Genomic DNA, 12,170 nt, shown 5'->3' with positions numbered 1-12,170 from the left:
TTCGCCAGGATGGTCTCGATCTCCTGACCTCGTGATCCGCCCGTCTCGGCCTCCCAAAGTGCTGGGATTACAGGCTTGAGCCACCGCGCCCGGCCCGAATTCAATGATTTCTTATCTCTCAACTCTTTTGTAACTGTAATTGGGGAGCCATACAAATAATAAAAATATTAAGATTATTTATGCAGATATTTGTTTGACTTGCCACTATCTATACAGCTTATTTTTCTTTGCTCAGACCTCATGCTTGGCTAAATGTACACTGGATTCTGTTAGTTGCAGACATATTTTTATAATTAAACTCGAAGAAATTTTAAAATGTTTCGTTTCTGTATATAAACATGTATTGACACTAATAGTTCCATTTCCTCAGTGGCACTCTGAAACTATGATAGACTTTTGTGGTATGCGGTAAAGGAGTATTAAGAAATTGGCAGTGAAGGAGGCTTGGTGAGGGATCTCTTAGACAATCCTGCAGGATTGGCCTTCCTTCACAGTAGGCCCGTCCAAGCAAATTCCACTTAGAATTGAGATTTTTCTTTCTTTGGTTTCCCTATCCTCTACACATTTGCAATAGAAGCCTACAGACCTTAGATATAAAGTTGACTGGTGCAAGTTGCCTAAAAATGCACTGTTTTTTTTTTTTGAGATGGAGTCTTACTCTGTTCCCCAAGCTGGAGTGCAGTGGCACAATCTTGGCTCACTGCAACCTCTGCCTCCCGGGTTCAAGCAGTTCTCCTCCCTCAGCCACCCAAGTAGCTGGGATTACAAGTATGCACCACCACACCTTGCTAATTTTTGTATTTTTTAGTAGAGATGGGGTTTTGCCATGTGAGTCAGGCTGGTCTTGAACTCCTGACCTCAAGTGATCTGCCTGCCTTGGCCTCCCAAAGTGCTGGGATTACAGGCGTGAGCCACGGGGCCTGGCCCCACTTTGATTTTTGAAGCAAAATGGTCGAATTGGCTTTTAATTGTGCATTTAAAAATGCTTGTTCATTCCTTTCTCCCCACCCACCCCATGTCCTTGAAAAACTTCAGCTCCATCTTCCTGACCACCCTGCTATGCTGGGAGGCTGGCTTCTCAGTGTATCTAGGCTACTTGCCGTTTGCCTGGACATTCCCTGTAAGTAAGACTAAAATCAGCTGCCTTATTTGAAGCGGGGCCCCCTGGTGTCTTTCTGAGGAGCATTAGACAGTGGGACAAATGTTTGACCCATGCTGCGGCATTGCATCTCCTAGGCTTTTCTGATGGAAGGTCTTCCCTGAGCTGGACTGATGATATAGAAGCCAGTTTCCCGAGGCCTTCTGGCCGCTGACCTGCACCCGTTCCCCAACGTGATTCCTCAGTCATCAGCATGGGCCACATACTACTTGGCATGTTGAGAAGAAATGATCTCCTCTCTGTGGCTAGAAGTATACCATTTCTTTCCCATTGGATTTGAGAAGTTGGGAGGAGGCATTAAACTCTGCTTGTCCTTTTTGTTAATATCATGTTCTGTAAGTCTGTTTTTCTGTGTGAAGGTACACTTTCCTGGGTAGAAAAAAACCTGTTCTTGGATTCACCTTGGACCTAGAAAACTAGTCTTACATCAGGCTAATATCCTCTGCCTGACATCATCACTGTGATCTCATTCAATTCGTTATTCAATGTCTCAGTCCTCTTCACAATGGGTCAGCAGCTCTCTTCCTTCTGACTTTTACGTATATATGCCATCAGAAGTGAGTTAAGTGATTACAAATCAGATGGGAAAAATATATATTTATTTAACAGAATTTAATTCTTTTTAAAGCCACTATTTTCACTGGGCAGTGGAAAACAATCTTGGCATGACCATGTATTTCAGTCAACTACATTTAAAAACTTCCTGTTGTGTAAATCATCCGTCAAATTGACAGGTTACTATCTGCTTCACATCACAGTTCACAGTTCCCTCTCTGAGGCTTCCCTTCCCTCACTCATGGTCCTGATGCTATCCCATTAAGCTTCAGGGTCCATCCCCTGGCAGTGTAAGGCAGAGGGGGAGTTTGTTTATGTGCCCGGGTACAGTTTGGCAACATAAAAGTTGGTTTACTGCCTTATTTTTTGTTTCCCACTCCAGTGCTAATGCAGTCCAGCTACTGATGTCCATGGTTGAGCCTCTAGGCATGGGTGACTTCCAGTGTTGGCTCTCTGTGTGTCACATGGGATGATCTTTGGTGTCTGGGCTGGTGCCGTTTACAGAGTACTGTAAGGGGTCCTGTGGAGGCACCACTGCTTCCCCTCCCCTGCTCTCCAATGTTCAAGAATGTGGTTCCCTTCTGATATGGTTTGGGTGTGTCTCCACTCAAATCTCAACTTGAATTCCCACATGTTGTGGGAGGGACCTGGTGGGAGGTAATTAAAGCATAGGACAAGTCTTTCGTGTGCTGTTCTTGTGAAAATGAATAAGTCTCGAGATCTGATGGTTTTAAAAGGAGGAGTTCCCCTGCACACGCTCTCTTTCTCTTTGCCTGCTGCCATCCACGTAAGATGTGACTCATTCCTCCTTGCCTTCAGCCATGATTGTGAGGCTTCCCCAGCCATGTGGAACTAAAAGTCCATTAAACCTCTTTCTTTTGTAAATTGTCCATTCTTGGGTATGTCTTTATCAGTAGCGTGAAAACAGACTAATATACCTTCATTCTTCTGGCTGGCTTCTCTTGGGGCTAGTTAGCAAGCTGGATCTTCTCTCTAGGTATCTTCAAATGTCTACTCTTTATTTTTTTATATTTTTTATTTTTATTTTTTTGAGATGGAGTCTTGCTTTGTCACCCAGGTTGGAGTACAGTGGCGAGATCTAGGCTCACTGCAAGCTCCACCTCCCGGGTTCACACCATTCTCCTGCCTCAGCCTCCCAGTAGCTGGGACTACAGGCGCCTGCCACCAGGCCCGGCTAATTTTTTGTATTTTTAGTAGAGATGGGGTTTCACTGTGTTAGCCAGGATGGTCTCGATCTCCTGACCTCGTGATCCACCCTCCTCGGCCTCCCAAAGTGCTGGGATTACAGGTGTGAGCCACCGTGCGCGGCCAAATGTCTACTCTTAAGTTCATGAAAAACCTAGAAATCCCCACTCCACCACACTTGGCTGTTTATGAAACCAGAGGTGATGCTTGCCTTATCTTGCCTAATTTCCCTCCTCCTTCTCTCTGCTGACCATTTTTCCATTCCCTACCAGGCATTCCACTGGGTCTGCCAGAGAAGTGGTGAGCAATTCCCTCCACTCAAAATCCCTCTCACACTTCTGGGGAGATTCTCTCAGGCACCCATTCTGTCTCTGGGATGGCAGTAGGAAGTGGTGTGCGGGTGTCTTAAGTATAATTTTTACTTCTTTTCTCCAATGCACTTTCCCAGCTTGTTTTATATTTTGTCCTCTGGAAGAGTGTGTGTGTGTGTGTGTGTGTGTATGTGTGTGTGTTGTTGGGTTGCTGGGTGTTTGTTTTGAAAGTAGAGAGTTGTTTGAGGGAGTAGGGAAGCTAAAATCATTATTTGATGTCTCAAGTTGCAGATTGCTGGAAATGATACATTAGGAACAGAAAACTTGATGTACAAGAGGGAAGAGACTTGCTGGGGTAATTCCGTAAACAGGAGGAGGGAGGGGAGGGATGGGAGCTAGTAATCCTGTCTGCCTCCCTGGACCTTTGCTTTTTGTCTTTCATCAAGAGGTTTCCTGTCTTGTTCTCTGTTGCCCAATTCCTGCTTTGGCGCTCTGAACAAGGTAGCGGAGTGGATGAGTTATGTATTAGGGAAGAAATCAGAACTCTTGAGAGCCGAAATTATGGACTTACTAGCTATTTCACAACAAGTGGATGTTGTGAGTTAAAAGTAGTATATTCAAACAGCATAAAACAATTAAAACTTCCAAGTAATGATGGTTACATTAATGCATTTATTTATTTTCCTAAAAAAAATTGCAAACTTCTCCTATCATGGTAACTGTCAGTGTTAGAGTTGGGAAAGAAGTTGGGGCATGGACTCAAGGTAAGAATGTAGGACCAGAAGGGGCAGAGCCAGGATGAAGTAGAGAGTCTTACGGGAAATTGAAAAGTTATTTCTAAGTCCAATATGTTGTTTACAACATTCAATGGCATTGGAGGATATCGCAACTCCCTGAACTTGTAAAAGTTGCAGCAGTCCTTCTTATTTTGGGCGGACATTAGAAGCTATGTGGATCTGTGGTTTGCTTTCCAAGACTGGAAGTTATACTTGTTTTACAATTGCTAAAGTTTACCATTCTTGAAAGTGCAGGTAGCTGCTTTAAAATATTGTTCTACAAAAAAGATCATTCTAATCCAAAAAAGAAAGTGGTAAGAAATCTCCATAGGCTTCAATTGCTGAGTAAACAGAGTCCTTAAAGGTCTATCTACACACACCACAAGTCAGAAGTGGGTTTCTTTAGTAGAGGGATGTGACAGACCAGAAGACTGGGATCTGGAGATTAGGTAGGCACACCTAGGAACCTCTGGCAAAGGAAACAGCAATGTCAGGAGATCTAGGAAGAGGAAAAGACGTCTAGGTAGAGTGCGAGAGAGTGTAGGTAGGAAGCAGAGGTGGACTGGAGGTTGGACATCAGAGCAGAGGGTGAAACTGAGGCAGAGACTGGTATCAAAAGGGCCCAGCAGGGCCAGGTGTCCTGGGATAAGACAAGTCCAGCAGGTCTCATAGGTGGGAACAAAACAAAATGTCAACTAAAAGTATGCAGAGTAAGGTGAGGCCAGAATCCAGGCAAGCAATTCAGTAATAGTTTTGGGGCATGAGAAGCAACAAAGATCCTAAGGTCAACACTTAGGGTTCTGAGCTCAAAACGTCTTGAGACCAGGTGTCGTCTTAGTGTGGTGGAGTTACATAGGTGCATGTGGCAAAGCAAGTAACGTGGACAATGAATTCCAACACTCAGATCTTTAGAGTAGACACACGCGCACCACACATCCCCTGGGATGTGTGCAGGGGATCGAGGCCCTGAGTTTTGGGTTAAATGAAGATTGCTGGGTGGAGATAGTTAGAGGGAGGATGTTAAGTGAAAATGCTGTATAACCTGCATGCTATTTGCAAGCGGTTGCGGTTCTCCTGTCCAGCACCTGCCACTGGACTCTTCCCGCTGTGTGTAAGCCCCCAGTAAAACCCCATGTCTTGTTTGCTGGCTCTGGGTCTCTCTTTGGCCTCTTGAACCCTCAATAGAGTTAACAGAGTTTCAACATGACACTCCCACAACCCCTGACACCCCCCCAATATCACACACACACACCCCATAAACATCACATACACACACATACACCCACCTATACAGAGGGAGAGAGGATGGGAACATGATGGAACACAAGGGTCACAAAACATATTTTAGAAGTAGGAGGAAAATATGGATAATTTCATTTTCTTTTCTTTTTTGGTTTGAATATACTTTCTAAATTGTCTACTAATAAACATGTGCTATTATTTTAATAATAACATACAAACTTTCTTTAAAAAGAAACCTACCCAAATGAACTGCAGTGTTTTTGCAGACAATTTGAGGATTTGGTATTTGGTTAAATGACTGGGTGACTGCTCCTAGATGGGACACAGATGTAAAAGCAAATGATTGCAGGACACAACAAATTCTCTTGGAATTGGGTACATTTCCATATTCAATCTGCTTGCCTTTTATCTTCTTGTGGAAATTTCTTGATTGACTGGTGGAATATCCACTTTCTTCTAAAACAGTCATTTAGGCCGGATCTATCTGGGACAAAATGAAAGAAGAGTTGAAAATTATTGAACTGAGGCGATTATTTGGAAAGATTCAAACTGAATAAATAAAGGTTGGACCCCCAATCCATGTACCCAGCTGGATACTTTTTATTGGCCAGTTGAGCCCATAATAGGATTGTGGGATAAGAAGAATATTGGGCTTCATTTTGTAGTTCATTTTGCAAATGAGAAGAGCCTTAGGAAAAATTCCTTTTGTTCTTTATGCCAAAATATTTCATCATTAACCCGATACAAATGTATTAGATAATACTTTTAAAAAGCACTGGACTAATAAACTTTACAAGATTTAAAAATGTTTCCTATCCCAAATATTTTCATTAACCTCAATGATATAAATGGAGCAAAATATATCAACAATGAAAAGATAAGCAAATCTTAGTCACAATTAAAGTTTTTATTTATACTCAGGAATTGGCCTATAAAAAAAGAAATATTTGGTTACCTGATTAAAATTGACTATTTGTTACACATGTACATGTCCATCATAATCCTCTGGTCGAATTGGAAAGTCCGTTTGAATGGCAGATATGATTTTCACATATTGTTTGTGTGCATTGTCTGAATTTTGGGAAGCCACAGTTGCATTAAGACAATAATGGGATGGTTTGGCCGTAGACTTGGATGTTAGGTAACTCGCATGCTGTGTCTTTAATGCAAGGCCAATTATGTTTAGCAAGAGATAACAAACAGTTCAATAGGTTCATATCACCCTACTCATGGGTTAGGTGGATAAAGATCACAAAAGAGGCCATAAGGAACATAATGATGCTAAATGGACCCTAAATATGCTTTTCCCCACACAAGCACCTATTGCAGTATAAAATCCATTAGAACTTTGCTAACTATAAATACTTTCTAGTCTCTGCTAGAGTGAAATAGTGCACCTCATTAGATATTGTCATTAACATCCTGTGAGCCCAGAGATTACTCCCACATACAAATAGTCTCAGTGACTCCTGACCCCTCCCTGGTGGGTAGGGGATGTGCTATTTCTCGATTCAGCTCTTTTTTTCTGTCATTAAGGCTTTGAGACCAAATAATTCAGGCTAAATGAAATTTGATTGTTAGGAGGACAGGTCTGGGCCAATTAGGCCAAAGCAGTAGCTTTCATTTAGTGTTTTCCCATCTCTCACGCTCCGCTTACCAGATGTCTCCTGACGACACTAGCTTAGAGGTACAGATGTGTCTTTTTTCTTACTTGGTCCCACCAATTGTCCTCTCTCATATTTCCATGGGCTTTTAAGCTTCCAGGTGGCAGCTGTGAGATGGCCCCAGTCAGTCCTCTTTTATGGGGGCATGAAGTCCAGGCATCCCCTGCCCAGCGTAGTCCTGGCTGCTCTGTGTCACTGTCGTTACCCTGTTGATGCTGGCACATTGCCGTGGCCATGGTCTCTGTGCCTGGCACAGAACTTGAGGCCTTTGGCATGGCTTCCCCAAACTTCCATTCCCCAGTAGGGTATACTTCCCTTTTCTTTCTTTTTGCAGGGAGTTAAGCTGCTAAGGCCCAAACTCCAGGCTACATGGAATCTCACCAGGGCCCTGGACCATTTCTGTATGATCCTTTATTTTTTGTTCTAAGCAACTTGTGGAACCTAAACAAGCTTGCTTTTGAAGAACAGTTTTTTAGGTGGCCTTGAACTGGCTCAGTTATCCCCGCTTTTTGTAGTTCCTGTAGTTCTATATATGTAACTATAGAATGTGCTGGGAAGGCAATAGCTGAGATAGGAAGGAGTTGCCTGAAACAATCCAGGCTTTGTTTGTGTCCTTCCTAGGGGATGTAACACTTGAGTTAGGCAGGAACTGCATGGGACAGTCTGGGCTTTGTTCCTTTCTCCCCTGGAAGCAGGATGTTCTTTAGCCCAGTGAATTGCATGTCCCTGAGGTATACAACCCAGGGTGGCTGCTTTCAGGGTCCTCAGCTGTGCTGAAAGTGGGGCATGTGCTGTCAAGACTCCATCCAGCCTGGGCAGCTTCCTTGAGCCTTGGGGAACTGGCTCACCATGGATATCATGCTTCTTTTGTTCCTTGCTACCTATCTGTAAGTAACACATCTGCTTCCTGTAACTTGTTGCATAGGAATGTGTTTTGTCACTAGACTCAGACAAGTTGGCAACTGGTACAAAGTGAACCTGCTTCACAGTCTCATGCCTTCTCCGTTCCTCACTGTGTTCATCCACCAAGGACCAACTATCAGACCCCTTAACCACTGAACGCAGAGTTGGGAAGATAGGCCCACAATAGGTTCTTGTGAGTGGGCACGACTTGGCACCAGTAGAGCATTGTCCATGCGCATCTCACACTATGCGTTTTCCTCCCAATTGCAGTAAGAAAGTAAGCTAAATTTAGTGAAGTCAACAGTGCAGAGATGTACCTTGCTGAATGCCATAGAAATAGCCCTGAATGTTGCACCTGAATGGGATATTTATTAATCATAAGGGAGGTCATTATTTCAGAGAAAACTGTAGTGAAGAGCTTAGTAAAGCAAATATTCCATTTTTTTTTTTTTTTGGTAACATAAACTGTGCTTTCTGACATATCTGATCTATAAATTTTGATTTTATATTTCAGATTTTCTTTAAAGCCAAATATGCCTATAAAACTTAAAAAACCTAACAGTTTTATGGGGGGCTGGGGCTGCGGCAGGGGTCTTTCGTGATTCTTTCATCTTTTAAGTTGCTTTCTTCCCTTCAGATGGACAAGTAAGTGACTGTTCCCCCTGGCAGCTTTTGCAAGGCTTATAGGAGCCAGTCGCCTGGAAGGCCATGTCTTCCGTGAGGGAATCAGTATTCTCTAGACCTTCTGTTTTTCAAGTCCTTTTTCTGTTCCTTTGAAAAGAGACATATGGAAGCAGGAAAGCTGGAATTTGGTCTAGGTTCTACCCTAGATGGCTGCCTGATTTGAACCAATCAGTTGGTGTTTCCGGGTCTCCTTTCTAATCAGTAAAATGAGAAGAGTAGGCTTAATGATCACTAAATTTGCATCTGGTAGTGCAATTTTAAAAAACGAAAATAATTTTGAAAGTCCATTTTTGAAAATGCCACCAACTCATGAATTTCTCTATTCATATTCAAATGCTAACTAGCAAGGACATGTGTTGCGCTTTTATGAAGGCAAAAAAATGGCTTGGAACTTTTGGGAAACTTCTATTTAATAGAGCTAAACGATTCATGTCATGTCCAGCAGTGGCAAACTGCATTCTTGAGTAATGGTGGAATATATTTTCTTAGGTGAAGGCTTAAATTCAGTTCTACTGGGGCTTAATTAAGCAATACTGTCTGAAGTCATGAGCGATTCTGTGGAATAAAATCACCGAAGAAATAGAAATGCCTCAGAATGCAATGCTGGTCTATAACATTTGAGACATGATCTGGTTTAGTTACTTTGAGTTCTTACATTGGAAGGAAATTCAGAGCTCTCTGTTGGATCGAGCAGGGGTGAATCCCAACGGCCTTGCCCTGTTGCAAAGAGCTAGGGAAGTTTATTTTATGTCTGGACTATTGGGTGAAATCCTGAAACCAATTTTCTGCTGGAAATTGTGTGTATCCTTCTGGCAACAAGCCGCCTGAGCAGCGAGCTGTCACATTTCAATGCAGAAGCCTTTGTTTGGCAATGAGATAATTTTAGTTCTTACGCTATTAGGAATGTATTTAGAAATTCAGCACAAATGCTTTTGGAGTATACTGGGCTCTTCATAGGGCAACTAAGGTCCAGGGCAAATCATAGTGTATTTTCTTTTCCTACTTTCTCATCTGCCCCTCCTTTCAAATGCCAAGTTTTGATGTAGTAAAAGGAATACCAAGGGCACCCTTAAAAAGTGGTTCCTAAAGCACAGTATGTGCAGAGTGCAGGGAGGTACACAGCAGCATCCATTCCTTACCTTACTAATGCAGGAGGTGGAAGAGCTACCTGGAAATTAAATCTGTACATAGGTTGCTGCGGTTTTCTTGACACCTACTGGCTTTTGCACTAGTAAGCTTTATTAGCTTTTTCAGATTTAAACATCAAAGATACTAAGACAAACTGGACATATTGTAAAGGATGTGCTGAGATTTGAATTGCTCATAGGTCCATGAGGACAGATAATCCAATCCTGTGTATTGTATTTCTTTTCTTTTCTTTCTTTTTTTTTTTTGAGACGGAGTTTTGCTCTGTTGCCCAGGCTGGAGTGCAGTGGCGCCATCTCGGCTCACTGCAAGCTCTGCCTCCTGGGTTCACGCCATTCTCCTGCCTCAGCCTCCCGAGTAGCTGGGACTATAGGCTCCCACCACTACGCCTGGCTAATTTTTTGTATTTTCAGTAGAGATGGGGTTTCACTGTGTTAGCCAGGATGGTCTTGATCTCCTGAGCTCCTGATCCACGCACCTTGGCCTCCCAAAGTGCTGGGATTACAGGCGTAAGCCACTGTGCTCAGCCTGTATTTCATTTTTTTAGAGGCAGGGTCTTGCTCTGTTGCCCAGGCTGGAGTACAGTGGCTATTCCCAGATGTGATCATAACTCACTGCAGCCTTGAACTACTGGGTTCAAGCAATCCTCCTGCCTCAGCCTCCTGCACAGCTGGGACTTACAGGTGCACACTATCATGCCCAGCTTAAATCCTGTTTATTTTTATCTTTAATTTTTATAGTGTAAATTATCTATTTGTTCTTATGTGCTACAAGAATGATATTCAAATATTTTCTTAATATCATTGTGTGCTTCTTCATTGCTTATGAAAGGAAAAGGAGTCATGAGTAATAAAGAGACACTATGTTTAAAGTGCCTTAAATGTCTTCTTACATTGAACTTTGTGTAAAATGTAACCTGAACAGAATGATGGTGCTTTCTGTCTTTTCCATGAAATTTCTGTTCACTTAAATTTTTTTTTTATGTACCAACAAAGACCAAACTGCAGCTTTTTCTTTACATTTTCTTATATTTGCTCTGTTCACCTAACCTTTCACTAACCCTTTTGAGTTCAATGGAGCATGTAATTATTACACCATATAGAAATAGTTGGGGGAAACAAATGGCATAGTGCAAAAGATGTAATTTATGGAGGGAAGTCATCCAGAAAAACCTGGAAGGAATGTTTAATTTATTTTAAACCTCTGAACACCATTGCCTTTTTCCCTTTCAGTTGTCCACATTACATTCTTTGTGTGACACAGGAAAAATTATTAAACACACATCTCTATAAAAATCCAACAGTAGTTCCTATAAAAATTAAGATGTTCCAATTTTAATTACAATAGGAAACCAGCAGAAATTTAAGGCATTTATTTCCTTGATTAAAGTATATGACTATACCTAGAGTCAAGTTATTCTCATTTGTCAGCAGCTGAAATGACTTCCTGTGTTCTTCAATTTTAGAAAGATGCAAGGGTGAGATTCTAGCCTTAGAGAGAACTAGCAGGAAGTGGTGCATGTGCCTGTGTGTGTGTATGTGTGTGTGTGTGTGTGTGGTGGTAGAATGGAAATACTACTGATATTTTAATACTAATTTTATCCCCCAAACCAGATCTATAACATATTTGACTGTAGTGGTATAAAAATAATGCACTTACACAAGCATACTTATCACATGTGTGTTTGTGTTTATGTATATGTGCATAAACATGTATGCATACCTTGTAAATTTGTGAATAGTATACTTATTTTGGAATTAGGATTTTAAAAATAAGCAGATATAGAGTATAGTAATATGGGGAAGCATCATTTTGAAAGATTTACTTGAACATTTAGGTTCTTTGGCTTCTACTAAATCCCTGTGCCTCTCTATGGGTTCTCTCATCTTTTAGCTCAGCAGCTGTCAACACTGGATTCAATAGAATTATCTGGGTAACTTAAAAAAAAATTCTAGTGCCCAGACTCCATCCCCAGAGATTCTGATTTAATTGGTTTGGGAGTAGGGTTGGGTATTGGTGATTTTTAAAAGCTCCCTTGGTGATTCTAATGTGCAGCTAGGGTCGACAGCAACTGCTTTATCCATGTGTTGACAAGCAGTCCCTGGCAGTACTTACCGACAGCTATTTGGTGATCCTGAGTTTGCGGATATTTTTCCTGACTCATTGTGGTTGTTGCTGGAACCTAGAGATGCTGAGGCCTTCGAAAGGGCACCGTCTATAGCTTCAGGCAAAACACCCAGGAAGAACAAAGCAAGGGAAAGGACTGAGGAGGACCTAAAAGTTGGGCAATTCGCACAAGATTAAAAACCTTAGTGGATGCTCAACAAAATAAAAGAGGACACAAACAAATAGAAGAACATTCCATGCTCATGGATAGGAAGAATCAATATTGTGAAAATGGCCATATTGCCCAAGGTAATTTTTAGATTCAATGCCACCCCCATCAAGCTACCAATGACTTTCTTCACAGAATTGGAAAAAACTACTTTAAAGTTCATATGGAACCAAAAAAGAGCCTGCATTG

Source organism: Mandrillus leucophaeus, unplaced genomic scaffold (assembly GCF_000951045.1).
Source record: "Mandrillus leucophaeus isolate KB7577 unplaced genomic scaffold, Mleu.le_1.0 Scaffold318, whole genome shotgun sequence".
NCBI classification, from domain to species: Eukaryota; Metazoa; Chordata; class Mammalia; order Primates; family Cercopithecidae; genus Mandrillus; species Mandrillus leucophaeus.
The sequence above is the reverse complement of the archived record's forward strand: the minus strand, read 5'-3'. Positions refer to the sequence as shown.